Raw genomic sequence first — 26,866 nt, forward strand, 5'->3', positions numbered from 1 at the left:
TACAGACTTGTGGTTGCCAAGGGGGTGGGAGGTGGGAAGAGATAGACTGGGATTTCAAAATTGTAGAATAGATAAACAAGATTATACTGTATAGCACAGGGAAATATATACAAGATCTTATGGTAGCTCACAGAGAAAGGAATGTGACAATGAATACATATATGTTCATGTATAATTGAAAAGTTGTGCTCTACACTGGAATTTGACACAACATTGTAAAATGATTATAAATCAATAAAAAATGTTTAAAAAAAGAAATGACTGCTATTTTTATATTCAAAACTTAAGGGAAAATATGTTACAGGGAAGTAACTGAATTTACTATATTAGAGTAGATTTTTTGTTTCTCTTTATTAATGAATACAAATAGAGTATTAGTTTTTGCTTCATGTATTTTGAAGCTCTGTTCTTAGTCACATACACATTAAAAACTGTTACGTCTTTTTGAAGAATTGATCCCTTTATCATTATGTAAGGCCCCTCTTTATCTCTGATAACTTTCCTTGCTCTGAAGTCTGCTCTGTCTGAAATTAATATAGCTATATAAATAATTATTAATATAGTTATTCAGATTATCTTCAAGTATAATTTGATTCATAGTACTAAAAAATTCATCACTAAAATTATTTTTATATTATTTTTAACTCAAACATAAAACATTATAAAATTGTTTGAACTATAAAAAATAGTACAATTAGATCTTGAACAGCATAACTTTTACGTTTTTAAGCCTTTTTTAACAAGATTTCTCTTCGTATATACCACAAGCAAAGTCAAAATACAACAAATGGGTATGGGGAACATTTATGCAAATGCATGTATAATATTTATTTATTTCAACATTACTTCTTATAATAACAAAAATTAGAAGAAAATAATAGCCATTAAGAGGAGCTTAATTAAATAAATTCTGGTACATCGAGCCAATGTAATACTATGAATTTGGGCTTTTTTAATGAAGTAATTAAGTACTGACATGGAAAGATGTTAATGATAAATTGTTATATGAAAAAAGAAGGCTGCAGAATTTCCATTGGTGTGAAAAAATATGCACACTTATCTACAGAGAGAGATTTATGTTTGTATATGCATAGAAAATGTCTGGGAAGATATAGAACAGACTTAAGAGTTACTGTCTCTGGAAATTGGCATTGGGAAAGAAGAGGATTGGATAAGGAGTTCTTTTTTTAGACACATTCATTCACTAATTTAACAAATACTGATTGAACTTCTATTATGTGGCACCACTGTTTTAGGTCCTGGGAATACAGATGAGGCCTCTGCTCTCAGTGTCGAAGGAGAGGCAGACAATAAACAATTACGTAAATGAACAGCACAATTTTCAAACACAATGTCAACACAATAAGGTCTAGGCAGAAAACAAAGCAGGGTGATATGACAGAGAGAAGTAGGGAGAAAGAGTTGAGCAGTTGGGCAGGGCCTCTTTGAGGAGGTGACAAATGAGCTGAGACCTAAATGGCAAGAAGAAGCCAGCTGTCAGAAAATCAAGAAGAAAAGCATTCCAAGGAGAAGGAAGACTCAGAGTAAAAGCCCAAAGGCAAGAACAACCTTAGTATGTTCCAAAAGCCGAGGCCAGTATAGCTGGGGCTTGGTAAGTGTTGGGGAGAGTTGGAGGAGTTGAGTGAGGGTCAGATACATCATGTCTGTATTGATTTTTTCTTCTATTTTTTATAACAAGTATATGGTAATTTTTTTAAATAATAATAACATGTTAATGTTTTTTTAAAAAGAATCAGATAGACTAGCCCTATCACCTACTGGCTGTGTTACCTTGGTCAAGTTAATCTTACTAAGCCTCAGTTTCTTCTTTTGTAAAATGAGGAAAAGTACACTCACCTCAGAGGGCCAAAGTGTAAAGGGCTGTTTTGGTTAGGGCTCTTTTGGACATAAGGAAGAGAAACCCAGTCAAGCTAGATCAAGAATCAGAAATCCAAGGGCAAAAAATAATAAACTAATGCCATTCGCAGCAACATGGATGGAACTGGAGATTGTCATTCTAAGTGAAGTAAGCCAGAAAGAGAAAGAAAAGTATCATATGATATCACTTGTATGTAGAATCTAAAAAAAAAAAAAAAAAAGACAAACGAGCTTATTACAAAACAGAAACAGACTCACAGATATAGAAAACAAACTTATGGTTACCAGGGGGGAAGGGTATGGGAAGGGATAAATTGGGAGTTTGAGATGTGCAGATACTAATATATATAAAATAGATAAAGAACAAGTTCATACTGTATAGCACAGGAACTATATTCAATGTCTTGTAGTAACCTATAATGAAAAAGAATATGAAAATGATTATATGTGTGTGTGTATATATATATAACTGAAACATGCTATACAGCAGAAATTGACACAACATTGTAAACTGACTATACTTCAATAAAAACATATGTATACAAAAAAAAAATCCAAAGGCAGGAAGTTAAGCACAGTTAGAGCTCATTAAGTCTGGAGCTGTAGGAAAATTCTGGATGAGGCATGGACCTCTGCTCTAGAGCTTTGCCATTAACATGACTCATCTACACTACATGTCTGCTTCTCTCTGTACATTTTCCCCCATGCTTTTGCTCAACTGAGAAATTCAACTGACACTTAACTTGGTCATTGATGGCCACCCCCACCCCCCAGCATCCTGGTCTGCTAGACCTGCCAACTCAACAACTAACTGGCAACTCTCTTATTTCACATTCCCAAAAGAGAAATCTGATTGGCCCACCTCATCTTTTCAAGTTGGGCCATAAAACTCACAGGTTGTGTAGCTGGCCTTGTATCAGGTGCAATCAGCTCTACCTTGAGGGAAGGAAGGATATAGTAACTACATAGTCAGGCCTGGCTTGACCATTCAGCAGGAACTGTTAAGTAGAACAGATTCTCCCAGAAGGGCAGTGGAAGGATGGCAGGCAAGAAGTGGCTTTTCTGATGCATGTGTTTAGCAGAATGACTGGCACATGGTAGGTATTCAACAAACGGTCATGATTATTAACAGTAATATTATGCCACTTCTTACAGGTAGCCTTCCCAGAACTCTCAAGGTTCCCAATTTTTTTCCCCCAGAACAGAACTCCTTCTGCAGGAATTGTCCAATTAACAAATCATTGAAATCCCTTCATTCAGGACAGACTTTTAAGGCCTCGGAGGTGTAAAGCACTGGCAGAGAAACACACAAATGAATCAGGCCTTTATTCTGGCCTCAAGGAGATCGCAAGGTACTGCAAGGGAAAAGGTAACCTAAACCATGAGAGAACCACAGATAGGGAGCTCTGGGAGTTCAGAGAAGGGCAGACTGTTGTTTATCCATATGTATGCCTGTATCCTGGATACCTCCCCTTAGATGTCCCAAAGGCACCTCCTACTAAGCATATTTAAAACTGATCTCATCTGCCCCCTCCCAAACCTGTTCCTCTTCTCAGATTCCCTGTCTCCATGAGGCAAGTTCATCCATCCCAGTTGCCCAAACTTGAAATCTGAGCTGCACCCACTCACAATGTCAGCTGTTGTAGCTGCTAAATTTGTCCCTGAACCTTTAGTGTGTGTTTGTCTTGCCCCAAAGGTCAAAACTAATAATAAACTTGAGCTTGCTGCAGGAGAGAGAAATTAAAACCAGCCTGGAGGCAGACAAGACCTGCTGTTCACTAGGATTGATTTTGGATTTGGCCTCTAGCATCAATGGGTACAATCCCTTTCAGGAAACCCAGCCAGTAAGAACCTAAAACGTTCATACTATTTTCCCAGTAATTCTGCTCCTAAGTCTATACCCACCTGCCCCCACTCTGAAACAGGAAGAGCTCTAAGCACAAAACTATTCCTTGCAAGGCTATTTTCTGATGGCCAGAGTAGCCTTAATATCCAAAAAAAGGGGAAGGGTTACGTGAATTGTGGCACAGCTGTGTGATGGAACATTCTAATACCATTACTGAGATGATGGCTGTGGAGATTCTATAGCAACAAGGGAAAATTATTATGCTGTAACTAAGGACACAGGGTTGTGTGTACACTCCAATTGCAACAACAACGTAAAAGTTGCGTGGGCTCAGGGTCTGCCCGTGGACATTTAAAATGTCTTCTCTACGGGGAAAAAGAAAGGGGGCCTAAACTTTCCTTATGTAAACTATGAACATCTCTGAACTTTCTCTCCCTCCCACCCTTTTCCTTCAGTCAACCAACCATCTTAATTATGTGCCCTTTTTTGTTACCAGGCCCTCCATTAGGTGCTGGAGATTCAATGAATCACCCACGGTCCTTTTTCACAGGGAGATCGTGGCAGAAGAGGCAGGAAAGGCAAAAATAAGCGGTTTCAAAATGTATAGGCGAGTCTGTGTGGAACCAACTTGTGGACATGTGCAGGCACGGTCACCCCCTGGCGGCCACCCGACTACCAGCCCTTGGGTGGCTCTAACCTCCTCCAGGGCAGCGGCTTCCATCCTCGGGGGTCCAGACTCAGCCTAGTTCTCGGCGCATCCAAGACTCCTCTTTCTACTCTCTTCTGGGGCCCTTCAATTCTTAGTAGGCGCTTCAGCCGGGGCTTGTCCCATTCTTATCCCACCCACCCTGCTACTCTCACACAAGCCCCTCCCTCTCCCCCAAAACCTCGCTCCCGCTCGGATCTGCAAGATTATGTCATTCTCACTGGTTCGCATGCGCTCCCACAACTGGCCAATTGGCGAGCCTCTGCCGCAGGTGGGGCAGAGCTTCAGGCTCCTGAATTCTCTCTTTCCCTCTTCCGATGCTTTAAAAAGTGGCAACGTCCTACTCGTAAGCGAGAAATGCAGGCAAACACATGGTTCTGAGAGCTGGATCCCAGGAAACTTGCGACCCTAGAGTTCACTACTCCTTACTCTGCCTTTGTTCCAGCGACTCCCGAGATAGATACCGCCCCTTTGTGACTCCTCCCACCTCCTTCCTCCAAGCGTAGGAATTGAAGCCCCGCCCCGTGTGCGTCGCTCGCATCTGAGATTCAGCAACTGCGCCTGCGTGTGCACGTACTCTGGGGCGGGACTAGCAGGAGGCTGATGCAATCGAGTCAGGGGGCGAGGGGGGCGAGGGGGGCGAGGGGGGCGAGGGGGGCGAGGGGGGCGAGGGGGGCGGCGGCGGAGTTGGGGGACGTCAGATGTGATGGGAGCCAAGATTGGAGAGGCCAATTCCAGCCTGCTCTCCTAGTGGAGATCTGGTGGGGTTTTTTGGACAGTGTCTATTAAAATCTTAAGATGCATGTATCCTATTGGCTCAGGAATCCAATTTTTATGTATACGCCCAAGAATCTTAGAGCAGTGCATCAGAGTCACCTAGTGGGCTTGTTAAAACACAGGTTGTTGAGGCCCACCCACTATCAGAGTTTCTGTTTCAGTGGATTTGGAATGGGGCCTGAGAATTTGCACTTCTAATAAGCTGGGAGTAATACTGTTGCTAACTGATTCAGGGACCACACTTCAAGAACCTTTGCTCTACGGGAAAAATACTTTCAAGGAAGCATGTGTGAACAAGTATAAGCCTTGCTAATTTGCAATAATGAAAAATTTAAAGCATCACTTTGGGTGATTTTATCAATTAAAAAAGGGCCATATATTTGTAAACTGACATGGAAAGATATTGATGGTGGTGGTGGTGGTGATTTTAGCTAATATCAAGTTCTTATACTTTCCCCAAGCACTGTGCTAAGGACATTATAGTCATCTAATTCTACAACAACATTCAATAGTATGGACCAGGTGTAATTCACCCTATATGTACAGTCTGGAACAAGTTTTGGCAACAAGGATCTTGTCAGTAAATGTTTGTGGCCTCATGTTGTCAGACTTACCCCCAGTCTGGTGGAGGAGACAAAAATATAGGCAAAGAAAGGCTTTAGGAGCTCAGAGGAACAGATCAGGTAGGGCTCCAGGAAGAGGTAGAACCTGAAAGGTAGGTAACAGTTTTCCAAAACGGAGGAAAAGGCCATCTCAGACAAAATGAGTGTGTGGCAAAACATCCCATTCCCAGACTATAGGACTTCAAAGGCCAAACAACATTTCAGATCATTGTGAGTTGACAACAAATGCTGGCCACAATGCGAAGCAACAGGAAATCATCCATTGCTGGTGGGAATGCAAAATGGTACAGCCACTTTGCAAGACAGTTTGGCAGTTTCTTACCAAACTAAACACACTCTTACCACATGATCCAGTGATCACATTCCTTGGTATTTACCCAAAGGATTTAAAAATTCATGTCCACTGATAAAGATTCTTTGCTTAACCAAACTTTAGTCAGACTCCCCTGAACTTTATCCCCAACAGAGCCCATCCATGTACTTCCCTGTAGAATCCAGTTTTAGCAAGAATCCTAATAGGTCATTTTAATGAGAGGTCCCTACCCTTGATATCTGATCAAACTCCTCATCCCCACTATCCCCCAAGTGATATCTGATCACCTAGCCTACCTTCAGCAAGAATCTTCTTAGATCAGTTCAGCCAGAATCCTCCCAGACTGGATGTCTCCTCTTAGTAGTTTTCCATTCATCAACACTCCCCCTCAACTTGCTCCTTAGCTATAAATCCCCACTTGTTCTGGTTCTTTTCATAATTGAACCCAGTTCTTTACTACAGTCTGTCTTCTGCAATTGCAATAATTTACTGAATAAAATCTATCTTCACTACTTTAACTTCTGTCTGGCTTTGGTTCTCCTTAACGATTTTTAGTGCCACAACTCAAATCTGGATCAGAACCACCATCAGACCCTCAAACGGGGCAACCAAGACTCCCATCTCCCACTAAGACCTTTTGTTTCCACTCTGCTTGTTCATTTGGGTATCCATCCAGTGGTGAGTCTGACTACAACCAAAATCTGGTGCTCCAAATAAATGTCCACTGAAACACGATGAGGATAGATTTTGATTCTTAAGATTCTGAGCATACTCTAGAAGCCAGGTTAGAGTCCCACATAAACAGAGGCCAGTTAGAGTCCTAGGTTTCTCTGTTTGTAACAAGCTGGATTAGAATCCAGACAAGCAGCTGTTTCTAAGTTGCTGGATTTCTCTTTCTGACCCATATTCTGGACAATTTCTTTGGAATGGTCTTCTAATTAATTTACTGTTCAGCAAAGTTTAATTTTCTGTTTGATCTATCCATTGAGTTTAGTTTTCAATTATTATATTTTTTAAATAGAATAGTTCTGTTTGGTTGCTTTTCAAATCTACTTGGTCATTTGTTATTGTCTTCTGTTCTGCACATATTTTCAATCTCCTTTTTTACCTCTTTAAGCCTATTATATTTTTTTAAATATTCTGTTTGATAATTTCAATATCGTTATATATCCTGTCTTGTACGTAACCAATATTCTCAGACAACTGGCTGCCACCCTGTTTTTCTCCCCACTTCAATCAAGCCCCAATCCCTACTGGGCCACCAACTCAGTTTTTTTTTTCTTTGCTGAGGCCCCAGTGCCTTTACTGAATTCATGAAGTTCAACAAACCAGCTTTGGCATAAAAAAAACTGAACTCCTCCATTCTTCAGCCTTCTGCACTTATGCCCTGACCTCCAATGGGCCACTGCCAACCTCTCATCAATATTTCTTGAATGAATGAATAAATAAATAAGTGAATTAAGGCAGTTGCTGCCTCAGTCACACAACTGCCAACTTCATTTAATTCTAGTTTTGCCAGCAACTCCTCTCCATCTTTGCAGACTAATTTAGGTCCCATCATTTCCAACCTAGGTTACTGGACATATTAGGTTACTGTCCACCCCCAACCTTTGTACGTTTTTATCTATTCTGTCTAAAAAATCAAGTCCAAATATTAAGTCTGATCATATCCCACTCCTCTGCTACAGAACATTCTCAGCAGCTCATCAAGGCCCATTAGAGAAAGATGGACCCCTCAGTCATTGCGTTAAACCTTTCTGGAACTGTTCTCCTGGCATCCTCCTCTACTTTCCCTATGCTCAGTTTACAGTGGTTAACACATCAAAAATGGAAGTCATCAGAAGAAAACTCCCAAAATCTCTAACCACCTTTGCCCACTTACTCACATCTGTGCCAACACAGTCTTCCTTTAACTGTGGATAATAGGTGACTGCTCCTATCTAAAGCCAACTCTTCCACTTGGGCACCTGATCCCACTCTATCTTGCTTCATCAAAAAGATTACCACTGCAGTTCTCCCCAGGGTATGGGAAAAGGAATGTGGAACTTCCATGCATGCTCCCTCAAAAGTAGTTCTAAGAGGAAAGTTTATAGTAAAAAACAAAACAAAACAAAACCTACATTAAGTGAGAAAAAAAAGACCTCAAATAAACAACCTAATTTTACACCTCAAGAAACTAGTTTTAAAAAAAAAACTAAGCCCAAAGTTAGCAGAAGGAACAAAGATCAGTGCAGAAATAAATGAAATACAGTTTATTTTTTAAGTAGAAGAGGTCAATGAAACTAAGACCTGGTTTTTGACAAGATAAACAAAATTAGCAATCCTTTAGCTAAACTAAGAAAAGAGAGAAGACTCAAATAAAATTTGAAATGAAAAAGGAGACATTACAACTGATATTAAAGAAATACAAAGGCTCTTATGAAATAACTATGAATACTATATGCCAACAAATTGGATAACCTAGAAGAAATGGATAATTCCAGGAAACATACAATCTACCAAGACTAAATGATGAAGAAATAGAACATCTGTACAGACAAATAATGAGTAAGAAGATTGAAACAGTAATCAAAACCTCCCAACAACAACAAAAAAAGCTCCAGACCACTGGTTTCACTGGTGAATTCCACCAAATAAATACCAGTCCTTCTAAAATTCTTCCCAAAATATTTAAGAGGAGGGACTATTCCCAAACTCATTTTACAAGGCCAGAATTACCCAGCCACCAAAGCCAGAGAAGAACACTACAAAAAAACTACAGGCCAATATCCCTGTTGGAGAAAGATGCAATAATTCTCAACAAAATCCAAGCACACCAAATTCAACAGTGCATGGAAAGGATAATACACCAAGATCAAGTGGGACTTATCACTGGGATGCAAGGATCATTCAACATACACAAATCCATAAATGTGATACCACACATAAATATAATGAAAGATAAAATTTGTATGATTATCTCAATAGATGTAGAAAAAGCACTTGAAAAAAAATCAACATTCTTTGATGAGAAAAACCTTCAATAAATTGTGTATACAAGGAATGTACCTCAACATAATAAAGGCCATATAGAAAAATCCCACAGTTAACATCATACTCAATGAAAGATTGAAAGCTTATCTTCTAAGATCAGGAACAAAACAAGGGTGCCCATTCTTATCACTTCTGTTCAACATGGTGGTAGAAGTCCTAGCCAGAGCAATTAGACAAGAAAAAGAAACAAAAGGCATTCAAATCAGAAAGGAGAAAGTAAAATTGTCTCTGTTTACAGGTGACATTATCAATAGAAAATCCTAAAGAGTACACCAAAAATAAATGATTTCAGTAATGTGCAAGATACAAAATCAACGTACAAAAATCAGTTGTGTTTTTATACACTAACAACAAAGTATTTGAAAAAGAAATAAAGAAAACAGTCCAATTTACAATCTCATCAAAAACAATAAAATACTTGGGAATAAATTTAACCAAGGAAGTTAAAGATCTGTATACTGAAAATTATAACATTAACAAAAGGAATTAAAAGACAAACACCAAAAAAAGGAGAAATATCACGTTCACGGATTGGAAGATTTAATATTCTTTAAATGTCCATACTACCTAAACCTATCTATACATTCAAGGCAATCCCTATCAAACTTCCAATGGCATTTTTCACAGGAATAGAAAAACAATCCTAAAATTCATGTGAAACAACAAAACACCCCAAATAGTGTAAACAAACTTGAGAAGAAAGAACAAAGATGGAGTCATCACAAGCTCTGATTTCAAACTATTCTACAAAGATATTATAATCAAAACAATATGGTGTGGCATGAGAATACACACGTAGACTGATGGAACAGACTTGAGAGCCCAGAAGTAAACTCACAAATATACAGTCTAACTAACATTTGACAGTGGAACCAAGAATACTCAATGGGGAAAGAACAGTCTGTTAAATAAATGATGGAGGAGAAATTGGACATTCACATGAAAAGGAAAGAAATTAAACCTCTATCTTACACCATTCACAAAAATTAACTTTAAATGGATTAAAGACTTAAATATGAGACCTGAAACTATAAAACTCCTAGTTATAAACTATAAAACATAGGAGTTAAGTTTTTTGATATTTGTCTTAGCAATGATTTTTTAAATTATGACATCCAAAGCACATGCAATAAAAGCAAAATGAAGCAAGTTGGTTACATCAAACTAAAAAGCTATTGCACAGTGAAAAAAAAATCAACAAAATGTAAAGGTAACTTAGAGAATGGGAAAAATATTTGCAAATCATATATCTATAAGGGGTTAATATCCAAAATATATAAAAAGCTCATAAAACACAATATCAACCAAAACTAGTAACCCAATTAAAAATGGGCAGAGGAAATGAATAGATATTTTTCCAAAGAAGACATACGTATGGCCAAAAGATACATGAAAACATACTCAACATCACTAATCATAAGTAAAATGCAAATCGAAACCACAATAAGATATCACCTTATCCCTATTAGAATGGCTATTAATAAAAAGATAAAAGATAAGTATTGGCAAAAATGTGTAGAAAACCGAACCTTTGTGTTCTGTTGGTGGAAATGTAAATTTGTATAATCATTATGTAAAATAGAATGAAAGTGCCTCAAAAAATTAAAAATATAACTACCATATGATCCAATAATCCCAACAACAATATTTGGAGTATACAGCCAAAGGAAATGAAATCACCATCTCAAAGAGATATCTGCTTCCCCATGTTCATTGCAACATTATTCATAATAACCAAGAGATTGAAACAACCTGTTTCCATTGATGGATGAATGAATTTAAAAGTGTGATTTTATATACATATGTGCATAATTATACATATACAACACACACAAACAATGGAATATTATTCAGCCATGAAAAAGAAAGAAACTCTACCATTTGCAACAATATGGATGGACCTTGGGGGCATTTATGCTAAGCAAAATAAGTCAAATGGGAAATCACAAATACTGTATGATCTCACTTATATGTGAAATCTCAAAAAGGCAATGTCATAGAAACAGAGTAGAATGATGGTTGCCAAGGGCGAAATGAAGACATGTTGGACAAAGGGTGCAAATCTCCAGTTAAGATGGTTGAGTTCTGGGGCTCTACTGTAGAGCAAAGAGACAGTAGTTAATAAAACTGTACTGAATACTTGAAATTTATGAAGAGAGTAGATATGAAATGTTATTACCACAAAAAGGCAATTATGTAACATAATAAAGATGTTAACTAACTTTATTTGATAAACATTTTGCAATATATACATGTATCAAATTATTATTTTGTACACCTTAAACTTAGACAATGTTAAATGGCAATTATTTCTCAATATAGCTGAGGAAAAATTCAATTGTATTTCTGTGCACTACCAAAGTTCAATTGGAAACTCAAATTTTTTAAATTACCACTTATAAAAGCTCCACAAAAATGAAATATGTAAAACCCTAAAAACATGTATAGGGTCTATAATCTGAAAACTACAATGATGAAAGAATCAAAGAACACCTAAATTAACTGAAACTCATATTATGTACATAGATTGGAAGACCAGTGTAAGTATAGGAAAAATTTCAGCTCTCCCCAAATTAAACTAAGGATTGGATATAATTCCAATCAAATTCCAGTAGACTTGTAGATACAGACAAGCTGGTTTAAATTTTATATGGAAAGTCAAAGGAACTAGAACAGAGAAAAGAATATTAAAAAGAAGAAGAAATTTGGACTAATTACACTATCTAACTTCAAGACTTACTATAAAGCTACAGTAATTAAGATAATGTGGAATTTGCAGTAATAAAGACATAAATCAACGTAAAAGAAGATAGTGTCCAGAAATAGACCCACATGAATATGGTCACTTGATTTTTTTTACAAAGATGCAAAGGCAACTTGATGGAGGAAGAACATTATTTTAATGCTGCTGGGAAATTTCGGTATCCATATTTTAAAGACGAACCTCAACTTAAACGTCACACTTTATATAAATATTAACTCAAAATGGATCATAGATTCAAACATAAAATTACAAAGCACTCGGAATAGTACATAAAAGAAAATCTTCATGGCACTGGCAGAGGCAAATAGTTAATAGACATGACACTAGAGATATGATTCATTAAGATATAATTGATAAATTGAAATCCACCAAAATTTTAAACCTTTGCTCTGACATAGTCACTGTTAAAAAGGAGGAAAGCATAAACTACTAAATGGGAAGTGATATTTGCAAGTTACATATCCAGCAAGGGACTTGTAGCCAAAACTCATAGAACTCAATAATAAGAAAATAAATGATGCAATTCATATGTGGGCAAAAGACATGAACAGACACATCACAAAAGGGGTTTATAGGATGACCAATAAGCACATGAAAAGATGTTCACCATTATTAGCCATTAGAGAAATAAAAGCTAAAAGTATGAGTACCACTACACACTTATTACAATATGTAAAATAAAAAATTATAACAACACCAAGTGCTGGTGAGGATGGAGCAGAACTATAATTAGCAGAACTCCCATACATGCATAGTGGATATGCAAAATGGTAAAGCCACTCTGAAACACAGTTTGACAGTTTCTTATAAAGTTAAATATACATTCCTATCCAAAAAAAAAAGGATAAAAGGAAACTTTTAGAGGTGCTGAATATATTTATTACCTGATTGTGGTGACAGTATCATAAGTGTACAAATATGTCCAAATTCATCAAATTGTATACATTAAATGTTTGCCCTTTTATATCAATTATAGCTCAATAAATCTGTAAAAGTTAAACATAAATGTACCATGTGAACCAGCAATAGTAAACCAAGTATTTACTGTAGAAAAATAAGAATTTTGTACATACAGAAATCTGTACACAAATGTTTATAAAAGCTCCATTTACAATCACCGTGTATTGGAAACAACCCAAATATCCTCCAGTGGGGGAATGTATAAACAAACTGTGGTATAACCATACAATGGAATACCACTCCCGAATAAAAAGGAACAAACCACTGATACATGGACCAGCTTTAGTTAATCTCAAAGCATTAAACCAAGTGAAAAAAAAAAAAAAAAAGCTATTCTCAAAAGTCCTGTATTCTTTTCTGTGATTCCATTTATAGAATTCCATTTACAGAGAACGGATCAGTGGTTGTCAGGATTTAGGAATGGTGAAAAGCATGATAACAAAGGGATAACACAAGACAGTTTGAGGAGTAATAGGACTCTTCTGTACCCTGATTGTGCTTGTTTTTAACCAATCTACAAACGTGAAAATAAAGGAAATCTCAACTAAAATTAAAGATGGAATGGCCTGTAGAGGGAGCTCTCACACATTATCACTTGCCATTATTTGCATACACTGACCTTGATTTGCATGCTTCACAGAAAGGAATGTTTACCTTGCACTCCCAAACAAGAATAACAACTATTTTACTATCCTGAAGGATGAATTTTCCTTGCTCAGCAATAGCCCAACCAATAAGAAATGGGTGCAGTTCAGCCAATGAGAAACCATCACCACCCTGAATTCCTACTTTTCCCAAATGAATTTTCATTTAGAACCCCTCCCAACTTCCTCTCCTTTCCATATAAAAGCAGATAGATGCCTTTCCTTTGTTTTCTGGACATGCCTGTGGCTCATGATAGGTTGCATGTCTCAAGTTGCAATTGATGTTTCCCAAATAAAACCCATTTTGCTGGTAAAATAACTTTTGTTTTATTAGTTTTACGTTAACACATATTAAAATTCATATGACAAACAAATTTTAAATCCATGAGACAGTATATTAATGGTATATATTATGATAAGTTAATTCGTTAAAGACTTTATTATTTTAGAGCAGTTTTAGGGTCACAGCAAAATTGAGAAGAAGATACAAAGATTTCACATTCATCTCCTGATCCCACATATGCATAGCCTCCCCCATTATCAACATCACTCACCAGAATGATACATTTGTTATAACTGATGAACCTACATTGACACATTATAATCACCCAAAGTCCATAGTTTATCTTTGGGTTCACTCTTGGTGTTGTACAATCTATGGGTTTGGACAAATGCATAATGACATGTATCTATCATTATAATATCATACAGAGTATTTTTACTTTACTAACAATTCTCTTTGTTCTAGCTAATCATCCTTCCCTCCACTCCAACCCCTGGCATCCACTGATCTTTTTACTGACTTCATAGTAAAAATGGAGATAAATATTGTCTCTTCCAGAATGTCATATAGTTGGAATCATACAGTATGTGGCCTTTACAAAGGCTTCTTTCACTTAGCAACATGCATTTAAGTTTCTTTCATGTATTTTTATGTCATGATAGCTCATTTCTCTTTATCACTGAATAATTTTCCTTTGTCTGGATGTACCACAGTTTATTTACCCATTAATTTACTAAAGGACATCTTGGTTGCTTCCAAGTTTTGGTAATTATGAATAAAACTGCTATAAACATCCATGTACAGGTTTTTCTGTGAACAAAATTTTCAAATCCTTTTGGGTAAATTCCAAGAAATGTGATTGCTGGATCAGATGTAAGAGTATGTTAATTTTGGAAGAAACTGCCAATCTGCCAAACTGTCTTCCAAAGTGGCTGTAGAATTTTGCATTTGCATCGGCAACGAATGAGAATTCTTGTTCCACTTTTTCACCAGGATTTGGTATTATCAGTGTTCCAGATTTTGGTCATCCTAATAGATGTGAAGTGATACCTCATTGTTGCTTTAATTTGCATTTTCCTGACAACATAGGATGTGAAGCATCATTCACATGCTTATTCACCATCTGTATATCTTCTTTGGTAAAGTACCTATCAGGGTTGTGGCCCATTTTTTAAATTGTATTGTATGTTTTCTTATGGGTGAGTTTTAAGAACTATTAGTATATTTAGGATAATAGTCTTTTATCACATGTGTTTTTGTAGATATTTTCTCTCAGTCTGTGGCTTGCCTCCTGATTCTCTTACATTGCCTTCCACAGACAAGAATATTGTCATTTTAATAAAGTACAGCTGATTATTTCTTTCATAGATCATTCATTTGACATTTTATCTAGAAAGTCATCACCATACTCAAGGTCATCTAGGTTTTCTACTATGTTATCTTCTAGGAGTTTTATGGTTTTACATTACACATTCAGTTCTATGATCCATATTGAGTTGACTTTTGTGAACCATGTAAGGTCTGTGTACAGATTCATTTTTATGCATGTGGCTGTCCTGTTGTTACAGCATCATTTATTGAAGTGATCTTTGCTCCAGTTTATCTCTTTTATCAAAGATCAGTTGACTATATTTATGCAGATCTATTTCTGGGCTCTTTATTCTGTTCAATCGATCACTTTGTCAGCTCTTTCCCTAATATTTCCCTCTTGATTTCAGTAGCTTTATACTAGTTCTTGAAGTCAGATGATGTCAATTCTATAATTTTGTTCTTTTCCTTTAATATGTGTTGCCTATTCTGGGTTTGTTTGTTTTTTCTTTTTGCCTCACATGTAAACTTTTTAATCAGCTTGTCAATATCCATAGAGTAACTTGATGTGATTTTTATTGATATTCCTTTGAATTTATAGATCAATTTGGGAAGAACTGACATCTGGACATTAGTAAGTCTTCCTACCCATGAACATGGACTATCTCATCATTTATTTAGTTATCCTTTGATTTCATTTATCAGAGTTTTATAGGTTTTCTCATATAGGTATTGTACATATTTTGTTAGATTTATACCTAAATATTTAATTTGAGGGGGTGCTAATGTAAATTATGTTGTGTTTTTAAGTTCAAATTCAACTTGCTTGTCATTGATATATAGGAATAAGATTGATTTTTGTATATTAAGATCTCATCCTGCAACCTTACTATAATCCAAGAGTTTTTTGTTGATTCTTTCAGATTGTCTACAAATACAATCATGTTATCTGCAAAGACAGTTTTATTTCTTCCTTCCCAATCTGTATACATTTTGTTTCCTTTTCTTGTCTTATTGCATTAGCAGGGACCGTCAGTACATTTTGAAGTAGAATAATGAGAGAGGACATTTTTGCCCTGTACCTGATCATAGAGGGAAGGTTTTATGTTTCTCACCATTAAGTAAGATGTTACCTGTAGATTTTTTCATAGATAGTCTTATCAAGTTGAGAAAGTTTCTCTCTGTTCCTAAGTTACTGAGAGTTTTTTTCAGGAATGTGTGTTGGATTTTGTCACATACATTTTCTGCATCTTTTGGTATGATCAGGTGATTGTTCTTTTTAGTTTGTTGATGTGATGGATTGCATTTATCGATTTTCAAATTATTGAACCAGCCTTTCATACCTGGAATAATTTCCAATTGGTTGTGATGTATAATTCTTTTTATACATTGTTGGATTCAAGTTGCTAATATTTTATTGAGAATTTTTGCATCTGATAAGCTAATGTTGAAAATAAAAATTAAGATAATAGGGTTCAAGATGGCAGCATAGTAAGAGCCTGAACTTACCTCCTCCCAAGTAAACAACAAATACACAGCTATATAATGATCATTCTACTCTGAAAAGAACCTGAAAATTAGCTTGGGATGCAGGGGCAAGCAGTCACAGCACTATTCCACCACCTTGTGGAAGTCAGGGAGCTTCTGTGGTTGCAGTACTACCCCACTACCTGGATGGGGCAGGTGAGAATGGCAGGTTAGAATGGCAGGTTGTAGTATTATTCTTCTCCCAGCCTAAAGCCAACTCAATACTTCCCTGCTGCCTGGCTAGGTCTTGCAAATGTGAGCAGTTGCAGCGTTCTCGTATACCTGCCTTAAAGCTGATATATACTCAAACAAGGCATTCTCCTGCTGCTTTGCTGAATCCCACAATTGCATGCAGTCAAGTCATTTTTCCACTGCATTTTTCTGAAGCAAGAGAACAAGCCCTGCACCATAAACTCTCCAGCTTCCTTGCTAAAGCTATTAGGCATGTATCATTCACAAAGGGGACACCACTTGATTGCCTGGCCCTGGTGACCAAGGGAGCTGGCATTCCAGAGCTCCATGGGACTGTAACAATCAGAAAGACAATTCTTGGCAGGCCACTATCACCAGAGCTCTACACAGACAGCAGACTGAAACACAACCCCAGTCTTCTTGTTAAAAAGGCCTGTTTATTTAGCATGGAGCTTCACCCTGAGGTACAGGCTTCAGGTTTCCCACACATCTAAAGACTAAGAAAGTGCTCCTAGGGTACATTAGTAGGGAGACACCATCTTTGCAAATCCATTTGGCCTCACTAGAGCTCAACAAGACTCTCCAGAGAGGAGCTTATACACTAGTCAGGAGCCCCAATTTTCACAACTGTTCCCCAGAGGACACCTCTAGATCTCCTGGTCTGGAAGGCAGTAGGGAATACAATTATGGCTCTACAGGATTGTATATATCTGCATATTTAAAAGTACTACCTGAGAGTCTGGTTTTCAATCAGATTGAAACTAGGTGTTAAATGAGTTCGTCCCTTTAGAACACTGACAGGTCTTAGCACACCCACAATTTCAGGGTATATCAAGAATAAATCAGGTGGTATTGACAACTGCAAAGATTCATGAGACAACTAAGAGCTAGGACAAGGTTGAACAAGGATCATCATCTACACAAGGTCACTTCTTTAAGAATGAGAAAGGTAGCTCTGTTGCCTAATACATGGAAACAAACAGAGACCAAAGCAAAATGAGAAGACAGAAAAATATGTTCAAAATGAAAGAACAAGACAGAAACCTCAGAAATAGACCTAAATGATATGAAGATAGGTAATCTAACTGATAAAGAATTCAAACTAATGGTCATAAAGATGCTCATTAAACATGGAGAAGAATGGATAAACACAGTGAGAACTTCAAAAACTTATAAAATATTTTAAAAAAAGAACCAATCAAAAGTGAAGAATACAACACCTGAAATTAAAAATACACTAGAAAGAATCAATAGCAGGTTAGATAATACAGAAGAATGGATCAATGATCTGGAAGACAGGGTAGTGGAAAGCAACCAATCAGAACAGCAAAAAGAAAACATTTTTTTTTAATGAGGATAGTTAAAGGGAACTCTGGGAAAACATAAAACATAGTAACATTTGCATTATAAGGATCCCCAAAAGGAGAAGAGAGAAAGAGGCAGAAAATCCCTTTGAAGAAATAATGTTTGAAAGCTCCCCTAACCTGGGGAAAGAAACACACATCCAGGTAAAGAGAGCATGGAGAGTCCCGAACAAAATGAACCCAAGGAGAGCCACAGTAAGATACATTACAATAAAAATGTCAAAAGATAAAGGGAATTTTAAAAGCAGTACACACACAAAAAAACTAGTTACATATAAAGGAACCCCAATAAGACAATCAGTGAATTTTTCAGCAGAAACTTTACAAGCCAGAAGGAAGTGGCATGATATAGTCAAAGTGCTAAAAAGACAAAACTTAACCAAGACTACTCTATCTGACAAGGTTATCATTCAGAATTGAAGGAGAAACAGTTTGCCAGACAAGCAAAAACTAAAGGAGTTCATCAACACTAAACCAGCCTTAAAAGAATTGTTAAAGGGACTTCTTTGAGCAGAATAGAAAAGACCATAAATAGAAATGGGAAAATATATGAAAGAAAAATCTTACTTGTAAAGGCAAATATATAATAAAGCGACTTATGAAGCTACTTTTAAAGACAAAAGTAGTAAAATCAACTAAAAGTACAAGAAGTAGTTAAAGGATACACAAAATAAAAAGATATAAAATATGGTGTCAAAAATATTAAAAGTTGGGAGGTAAGTAAAAATGTAATGTTTTAGAATGCATTCTAATTTAAGCAACTATAAATTCAACATAGTCTCCTTTATACATAGATTGTTGTACATGAACATCATGGTAACCACAAACCAAAAACCTATAACAGATACACAAAAAATAAAGAGAAAGGAATCCAAAAATAACACTAAAGAAAATCATCAAACCACAGGGGAAGAGAACAAGCAAAATAGAAAAGAACAGAGAAGAACTGCAAAAACAACCAGGAAACAATTAATAAAATGGCAAAAAAATAAAGTACATATGTATCAAAAATTACCTTAAACAAAAATGGACTAAGTTATGCAATCAAAAGACACAGAGTGGATAAATGGATTTTTTTAAAGACACATATATATGCTGCCTACAAGAGACTTACTTGAGATGTGAGGACACAGACAAATTGAAAGTTAAGGAAAAGTCTTCCCTGCAGATGGAAACCAAATGAAAGCTGAAGTAGCTATACTTACATCAGACAAAATAGACTTTAAGACAAAGACTGTAATAAGAGACAAAGTAAGTCATTAGATAATGATAAAGGAGTAAAACCAACAGGAGGATATACAGGCATATCTCATCTTACTGCACTTTGCTTTATTGTACTTAACAGATTCTGCATTTTTTTTGACAAATTGAAGTTTTGTGGCAACCCTCCATTGTCAGATGATGATCAGTATTCTTATCAACTTTTAATACATTGATTTTTAGGTACAATGTGATTACACACAATAGACTGCATTTAAGTGCATATGCATGCACTGGAAAACCAAAAAAATTCCTATGACTCACTTTATTGCAATATTCACTTTATTGCAGTGGTCTGGGACCAAATTCACAATATTTCCAAGGTACATCACTAATAATTTTAAATATTTATTCACTAAACATAGGAAAACCTATATTTAAAGGAATACTAATAGACATAAAGAGACAATAAAAACCAATACATAATAGTAGGGGACTTTATTCCCCACATTTATCAATGGATAGATCATCCAGGCAAAAAATCAATAAGCAAACATTGGCCTTAAAAGACAAGTTAGACCAAATGAACTTAACACACGACTTTCCATCCAAAAGCAACAGAATACACACTCTTCTCAAGCACACATGGAGCAGTCTCCAGGACACACCATATGTTAGGGAACAAAACAAGCCTTAAAAAATTGAAGAAACTTGAAATCACATCAAGCATATTTTTGGACTATAGTGGTATGAAATAAATCAATTACAAGAAGAAAACTAGAAAATTAACAAATAACTGGAGATTAAACAACATGTTACTGAGAAAATAATGGGTCAAAGAAAAATCAATAGAGAAATAAAAATATCTTGAACCAATGAAAATGGAAATAAAACGTACCAAAACTTATGGGTTACAGCAAAAGGAGTTGTAAGATGAAAGTTCATAAAGATAAATGTCTACATCATAAAACAAGAAAGACCTCAAATAAACAATAAAACTACATATCAAGGAACTAGAAAAAGAGAAGAACAAATGAAGCCCAAAGTCAGTAGAAGGAAGGGAATAATAAAGATCAGAATGGAAATAAATGAAATAAAGACTAAAAGTATAATAGAGAAAGTGAAATTAACAGCTAGTTCTAAGAAAAAAAATTTTTTAATTGACAAATGTTTAACTACACTCACCAAGAAAAAAGAGTGAGTCTCACCTAAATAAAATCAGACATTATAGAGGCAATGTTACATGAAAGAAATTGAATACAACACAAACAGATGGAGAGCTATACCATATTCATGGATTGGAAGAATTAATATTGTTAAAATGACCATACTATCCAAGGTGATCTACAGATCAATGCAATCTCCATCAAAGTATCAATAGCATTTTCCACTGAACTGGAACAGAATCCTACAATTTGAAACAGTTGGAAGAATCCTAAAATTTGTATAGAATTGCATGCGCACACGCACACACACACACACGCAAATCTGAGTAGCTAAAACTATCTGAAAAGAAGAAAAAGCTGGAGGTTTCACTCTCCCTGATTTCAAACTATACTAGAAACTACAGTAATGAAAACAGTATGGTACTGGCACAAAAGCAGACACATATATCAGTGGAAAAGAATAAGGATTTCAGAAATAAACCCATACTTATATGGATAATTAATCTATGACAAAGTAGGCAAGAATATACAATAGGGAAAAGATAGCCTCTTCTATAAATGGTAATGGAAAAACAAGACAGCTACATGCAAAAAAATCAAACTGGGCTACTTTTTCACATCATATACAAAAATAAACTCAGAGTGGGTTAAAGACTTAAATGTAAGACTTGACACCACAAAATTCCTAGAAGAATCACAGGCAGTACATTCTCTAACATTAATCTTAGCAAAGTGAATATGGGTGGAGGGGATGCCAAGATGGTGGAATAGAAGGACACACTTAACTCACCCTCTCCCATGAATACACCAAAAGAGACATCCACGGATGCACCCATTCACTCAGAACACCTGCTGAACTTTGACAGAACATCACCTACTTCAGAAACCAAATTTCTCACAAAATCCAGTAGGGAAAAAATAAGAAGAAAAAGGAAATTAGCGTGAGACCTGTCTGCTGGGGAGGGAGCGGTAAAGGAGGAATAGTGCTTTTTCACTGGGATACACCCTTGCAAACAGAGAGGTCAGTGAGGATAGAAGGGGAACCTCCAAGCCTCAGAGGATTGCACAGCAGCCGCTGGGCTGACAGAACTGAGAGAAATTGGCACAAAGGGTCCCTGGGATCCCCAGCCCTAGACATGAGCTGGCGAGGTGGAGGGCAGTGCCAGGACTGGCTGCCCAAGCTAGACAGAGGGCTGGGGCCGACTGTGCAGAGACAGCCTCAGGGAGCTGGAGTGTGCTGTAGGCTGTGGCTGTGAGTGTATACAGAATAGAATAGCCTGGGTCACCCATAAAAAAGCAACACTGCCGGTATGCATTGAGGGGAGGAGCACAATGTAGCTGGGCCATAGCCACTGTCTCCACAGGCTTGCACCATCTCTGGCACATTCTTGTGAGAAGAAAGGTGAGGTCTAGCCATAGCTGCCATATTCACTGGCACGTAGCTCCCAAGCGGAAGTGGAGTTGAAACCTGAATTCATACACGTGGGCTCCACAACTTCATAGGTGGGACTGAGATTTGTTTCCAGTCCCAGGCAGAGGGGACCAATTTTCTCCACAAATGACTTTGTGGACCCATGCCTCTAAGATAAATGATCAGGGAGCAGGGTTCTGGCATGCAGCAGGGTCAAATGCAGGTGCAGAGTTTTCAGTGCCTGAATACCATACATGGACATGGCACTGAGGATGGCACTGACCTGGTTGCATGACTGCACAATCGCTATGGATCTGGGGGCTCTGTGAGCTCACACCTCTAAGACAAATAAGTAGAGTTTGCACAGCAGGGTCACATGTAGAGGCAGGGTTTTTAACGGACCTGCATACTGAAGACAGACACAGAACTGGGGAAGTCACTGACCTGATAGCATGCCATGATCCAGGTTTGTGATGCAAATGTCAGTGGATTTTCACTATTTCTCTGAGGGCAGAGAACCTGAGGGAGAACAGAACAGAGTACTGATGTACCCATGGCTAAAGCAGGAGCAAGGGCAGCATCAACAAAGAGTACTTGAAGTGTTCCAACCCCACCTATGATGCACTACAGCTCAGAAATGGGTCTGGAAGCCTCCATTCCAAAAAAGGGGAACAAACCCAACCCCTGTCAGGGCTGTGACAAACACAGAACAAAAAGGAGGCCCTGCTCAAGAACCACTGCAGGCTATTATTATCTCAAGAATGGCCACTCCCCCAATCAAAGGGATAACAGTCAATATACACAGAAGAAAGACAAGGCAATAATCTATACTAGAAACAGACTTCACAACAAACTTATTACAGGCACAAGTCTACACAGGAATGCATCCCCTAAAAAAAAAAAACAAAAAAAAAAAAAAAAAAAAAACTTCAAAACGACAGTAGATAACTGATGCTCCATAATCCATAGTTCCAGAGAGATATAAGTAAAATGAAGAAGCAGAGGAACTACCCCCAATTTAAAAAACCAGGGAAGTCCCCTGAGAGAATGATCAATGAAATAGACCTTGATAGTCCAGAAGATCATGACTTCAAAAAGGGGATGATAAAAGCACTAAAGGAAATAAGAGATATGATGAATAAACATGTACAATACTATGAAAAGGAAATAGAAACTATAAACAGGAGCCAAGTAAAAACAGAAAACTCAATGGCTGAGATAAGAGCTGAGCTAAAGGTAGTCAAAAGCAGGCTAGATAATGTAGAGAGATGAATAAGTGACTTAGAAGACAGGACAACAGAAATCACCCAATCAGAGCAACAGACAGAAAAGCAAATGAAAACTAATTAAAGCAATAAAAGGGACCTATGGGATAATATAAAGTATGCCAATCAGTGCACAGCAGGGGTCCCTAGAGAAGAAGAAAGAGAAAAGGGGATTGAAAAAGAATTTGAAGAAATCATGACTGAAAAAGTCCCCAACCTAAAGAAGGAATTAGATATCCAAGTACAGGAAGCATACAGGGTCCCAAACAAGAAGAACCCAAATAGATCTACACCAAGATATATTATAATCAAGATGGCCTAAGGTAAAGATATAGAAATGATTCTAAAAGCAGCAAGAGAAAAACAGAGTGAGTTACAAGGGAACCCCCATAAGGCTTTCAGATGATTTCTCTCCACAAACACTGCTGGCCAGAAGTGAGTGGCAAGATATATTCAAAGCCCTGAATGAGAAAAAGCTGCAAACCAAGATACTCTATCCAGCAAGAATATCCTTTAGAATAGAAGGAGAGATAAAGAATTTCACATACAAGCAAAAACTAAAAGAGTGTAGCAATATTAAACCTATACTAAAAGAAATATTGAAAAATCTACTCTAAATAGAAAACAAGCAGGATGCTATAAAAAGAGAAAAACATAATTGGAAATGCAAAAACTACAATGAATTGCAATACAATAAACATGAACATGTAAAAGAAGACATCAAAATCATTAAAGGTGGGAGAGGGAAGCAAGAAAATATAGATTTTTTTTGTTCTGTTTTTGTCAGGATGTGTTTGAGCTTATATGATTATCAGTTTAAAGTAAACAAATAGTAATGGGTTAACATGCCTGAAAAACAGGGTAACCACAAATCAAAAGCATACAATAGAGTCCAAAAAACTGAAAAGAAACCAAGCTAATACAAAAGAAAATTATCAAACCACAAAAAGAAAAATAAAGGAACATAGAAGAAATACAAAACAACTGGAAAACTTAGTTCAAAATGGCAATAAACATGCACCTAACAATAATTACTATAAATGTCAATGGACTAAATGCTCCAATAAAAAGGCATAGAGTAGCAGATTGGATAAAAAAACAAAAGCCTACAATATGCTGCCCACAAGAGACCCACTATACAGTAAAGGACACACATAGATTGAAAGTGAGAGGATGGAAAAAGATATTTTGTGTAAATGGAAATGAAAAGAAAGTGGGAGTAGCAATACTCATATCAGACAAAATAGACTTTAAAACAAAGTCCATAAAGAAAGATAAAGAGGAACACTATATAAAGATCAAAGGAGCAATACAAGATGAGGATATTATACTCACTAACATATACGTGTACCCAATATAGGAGCACCTAAATATATAAAACAAGTACTAAAAGACAAAGGGAGAAATTGATGACAATACAATAATAGTAGGAGACTTTAACACCCCGCTAACATCATTGGACAGATTGGCCAGACAGAAAATCAATAAGGCAATGGAGGAAGTAAATGACACAATGGAACAGCTGGACTTGGTTGATATTTTTAGGATGTTACCTGCCCAAAGAACAGAATATACATTCTTTTCAAGGGCTCATAGAACATTTTCTATCATAGACCACATACTCAGGCATAAAATAAGTCTCAACAACTTTAAGAAGATAGAAATTATTCCAAGCAAATTCTCTGACCACAATGGCATGAAACTAGAAATCAACCACAGAAAAAGGAGAAAAAAATGATAGCATAGAGACTAAACAACATGCTACTAAAAAACCAATGGGTCAAAGATGAAATCAAAGAAGAAATTGAAAAATAGCTTGAGACAAACGACAATGAAAGCCTGACCACACAAGGCAATTTATCTGAGAAAGTGTGTAAAGTAATGATGGCAAAGATGTTCAGAGAATTCAAGAGGAGTATAGATGCACAGCGAAGTTTTTAGCAATGAGTTTGAAAATATAAAGAATACCCAGAGTTGAAGAATAAAACCACTGAAATGAAAAACACACTAGAAGGAACTAACATAGACTAAATGAGGCAATAGAATGAATCAGTGAGCTAGAAGGCAGATTAGTGGAAATCACTACTGCAAAAAGTTTAAGAGAACTCTGGGGCAACATGAAGTGCTCTAATAGTCGCATTATAGGGGTCCCAGAAAGAGAAGAGAGAGAGAAAGGACCTGAGAAAATTTGGGGAGAGATAATAACTGAAAACTTCCCCATCTTGGTAAAGGAAACAGTCACCCAAGTCCTGGAAGCACAGAGAGTTCCACACAGAATCAAACCTAAGAGGAACACACCAAGGCACAGTCATCAAATTGACAACAATTAAAGATAAGGAGAAAATATTAAAATTACCAAGAGAAAAGCAACAAATAACATACAAGGGAATTCCCATAAGGTGATCAGCTGATTTTTCAGCAGAAACTCTACAGGCCAGAAGGGAGTGGCATGATATATTTAAAGTGATGCAAGGGGGAAACTTACAACCAAGAATACTCTGTCCAGCAAAGCTTTCACTCAGACTTGATGGAGAAATCAAAAGCTTCACAGATAAACAAAAGCTAAAAGATTTCAGCACCACCAAATCAACTTTACAACAAATGTTAAAGGACCTTCTCTAGTCATCAAACCATAAGAAAAGAAAACAAAAAGAAGAAAGAGAAAAAAAGAGAGAGACTTACAAAAAGATTGCTTTGCCTGTTCAGGGACTTTTGTGGTTCCTTATGAATTTTGGAATTGTTTGTTCTAGTTCTGTGAGGAATGTCACAAGTATTTTGATGGGGGTTGTGTTGGATCTGCGGATTGCTTTGGGTAGTGTGGCCAGTTTGATAGTGTTTATTCTTCCAATCCAAGAGCACAAGAAATCTTTTCATTTCTTTATGTCCTTTCAGTTTTCAGATTATAGGTAACCTCCTTGGTTAAGTTTATTTCTAGGTATTTTGTTGTTTTTTATGTAGTGGAAATGTCTCTACCAGTTATAAAATTAAGGTTTTTGAAATGAAAAAAAAGTGAATGAAGGACTGCAAATGGCAAAATATCCTCTTTTATGGGGAATAACTCTCCCAGACTTGAGACTTCAGACAATACTGTAGAGCTACAGTAATCAAAATGGCATGGTATTGGTACAAAAACAGACATATGGACCAATGGAATAGAATAGAGAGCTCAGAAATGAGCCCACAAACTTTTGGTCAACTAATCTTCGACAAAGGAGGCAAGAACATACAATGGAATAACGACAGTCTCTTCAGCAAATGGTGTTGGGAAAACTGGACAGCAGTATGTAAATCAGTGAAGCTAGAACACTCCCTTACACCATACACAAAAATCAACTCAAGATGGATCAAAGACTTAAACATAAGACAAAGTACAATAAATCTCCTAGAAGAAAACATAGGCAAAACATTATCTGACATACATCTTAAAAATGTTCTCCTAGGGAAGTCTATGCCAGCAATAGAAATAAGAGCAAGAATCAACAAATGGGACCTAATCAAACTTACAAGCTTCTGCACAGCAAAGGAAACCATAAACAAAACAATGGGAGAAAATTTTTGCAAAAGATGAAACTGACAAAGGCTTGATCTCCAGAATATATAAGCAGC

General features: G+C 36.6%; 1 pseudogene; it reads right to left on the reverse strand.

Annotated features, from left to right (window-relative positions):
• The window catches only part of LOC105081606 (elongation factor 1-alpha 1 pseudogene), a 38,969-nt pseudogene extending 34,366 nt beyond the window's left edge, over positions 1-4,603 (reverse strand).
• Positions 4,604-26,866: the final 22,263 nt, after the last annotated feature.

Source organism: Camelus bactrianus, chromosome X, assembly GCF_048773025.1.
Source record: "Camelus bactrianus isolate YW-2024 breed Bactrian camel chromosome X, ASM4877302v1, whole genome shotgun sequence".
Taxonomy (NCBI): Eukaryota; Metazoa; Chordata; class Mammalia; order Artiodactyla; family Camelidae; genus Camelus; species Camelus bactrianus.